Consider the following 2025-nt stretch of genomic DNA (forward strand, 5'->3'; position numbering starts at 1 on the left):
GCCGAGGGCCACGGGGACATTTACCCCATCATCCACGGGCCACACAACATGATCAACGTAAAAACTACCTGCTGTATTTGGTCAAACGTTTCATTAACTCACCCCTCAGGCCTTGGCAGGGCCAGACCACATGATTTCGCGGGGCTTACACGGCCCACGGGCCGGACGTTCCCCATCCCTGCTGCGTGACCATCACACTTAACCACTCAAGGAGCTCGGAGAGGCACGAAAAGCAAAGCAACTTGTCCAAGTTCAGACGCGACCAAGCCTCAGAGCCTGGGCACCCGTCAAGGTAGCAGCGGGGGGCGTACCTGGGCCTGCCTGAGCGCAGGGGTGGCCGGCAGGGGTCTGGCGGCGGTCCAGGGCCTGCAGGGGCCTGCTGATGGCAATGTTCTGACACTGCGGCGGCCTCTTGGGGTTGTCCTGCGGGGACAGAGCAGCAGCCATGATACACGGGTCTCAGGAGTGGATGTGATTCCCGCCCTGGCCTGGGGCTCGGGCCAGAGCGTCGGCCCCTACACCCAGGGTCTCGGGTTTCATTCCTGGACAAGGGCACATACCTGGTTGCAGGTTCGATCCCTGGGCCCCAGTCAGGGGTGGGTATGGGAGGCAACCAATCAATGTGTCTCTCTCACATTGATCTCTCCCCTCCCTCCCTCCCTCCCTCCCTTCCTCCCTTCCACTTTCTTAAAAAATCAATGGAAAAAATACCCTTGGATGAGGATTAACAAAAAAAGTGTGTGATTCCTTAAGGAAAAAGCAGCGCCTGCAAGTCTGCCATTGCCACAGGGGAGGAGGGTGGGGTAAGGGACAGAAATCAAGGAGGTCCTGAGAGGGCGTCTGAGATTATTGATTTACCCCCCCCCCCCCCCCAAGAGGGTCCCTTTCGGGGTGGATTTTAAAGGGCTGGTTTGATTAACAAACAGCTTTGAGACACCCGACGAAGTGCCAGCATGAAGGCCTGGGTCAGACCCGAGGGCACAGAAGGAGCCGTGAAAATAAGTCACAGCTCAGTGCTTGAGGCGGCGAGAACTCAGGACATGTGCTGGGCGGCGGCGTGGAGGTGTCCGGAGGCTGGGGCTGAGGTCAGGGCCCCCCTCCCTCGCTGGAGGACAGAGCTCTGAGTGGTGCCCAGTCTCAGCGACCGATGAAGACAGAAGGACAGACGCAGCTCCAGTCTGTGCCTCGGCCCCCTGCCCGCTCTCCCTCCCTCTTCTCTTCCTTTCTTTCTACAAACAGCTTTCCCGAGGTACACTTGACACGTGATTAATTGCATATATTTAAAACGTGCAATTTGGTAAAAATTGACATATGTCCACACTCATGCAACCATCACAGAAGCGAGATAATGAACACATCCATCACCCAAGAGACTCCCCTCTCCTCCCCCCCTCCCTCCCGCCTGTAACCGGGACCTGCTTTCTGTCACTGTGAGTGAGTCCGCGTTTTCTAGACTTTCCTACAAATGGCACCACGAGCCACACTCTGTCTGGCCTGGCTTCTTTCCCTCGGCCTCACTATCTCGAGGGCCATCACGCTGTGTGTGTCAGTGGTTCCTCCTCCTCACCGCCGAGCCCAAGTCCCCGTGTGCACACACCATAGCTGCTCCCGTCCCCTGGCCCCCAGGGCCTTGTAGAGCTTCCGTGGGCACAGCAAGCCCCTCCAGCCCCTGCCACCACCTCAGGGGCCTTTGCTGAACTGAGTGCTGGCTCAGCATTGCACAGGGGACCCCAGGGCCTCAGAGCCGCACCCTCACCTTCACTGGGGACCCAGGGCCTCAGAGCTTCACCCTCACCTGCACAGGGGACCCAGGGCCTCAGAGCTTCACCCTCACCTGCACTGGGGACCCAGGGCCTCAGAGCCTCACCCTCACCTGCACCAGGGACCCCAGGGCCTCAGAGCCTCACCCTCACCTGCACCGGGGATCCAGGGCCTCAGAGCCACGCCCTCCCTGTGCACCACTCACCGTGGCTGAGCTGGACGGCGCTGGCTTCCTCATCACACCTTGGCTGAGGGGCGCAAGGG

General features: G+C 59.7%; 1 long non-coding RNA gene across 1 annotated transcript in view; it reads right to left on the minus strand.

Moving 5' to 3' along the window:
- The window catches only part of LOC106724109, a 12286-nt gene extending 10261 nt beyond the window's left edge, over positions 1 to 2025 (minus strand). Inside the window, exons 1-2 of the long non-coding RNA XR_001359872.1 lie at positions 1967 to 2025; positions 312 to 423 (exon numbers count right to left, since the gene is read on the minus strand). This is a non-coding gene — a long non-coding RNA (uncharacterized LOC106724109). The remainder of the gene's footprint in view (positions 1 to 311; positions 424 to 1966) is intronic.

Source organism: Myotis brandtii, unplaced genomic scaffold, assembly GCF_000412655.1.
Source record: "Myotis brandtii unplaced genomic scaffold, ASM41265v1 scaffold725, whole genome shotgun sequence".
Classification (NCBI taxonomy): domain Eukaryota; kingdom Metazoa; phylum Chordata; class Mammalia; order Chiroptera; family Vespertilionidae; genus Myotis; species Myotis brandtii.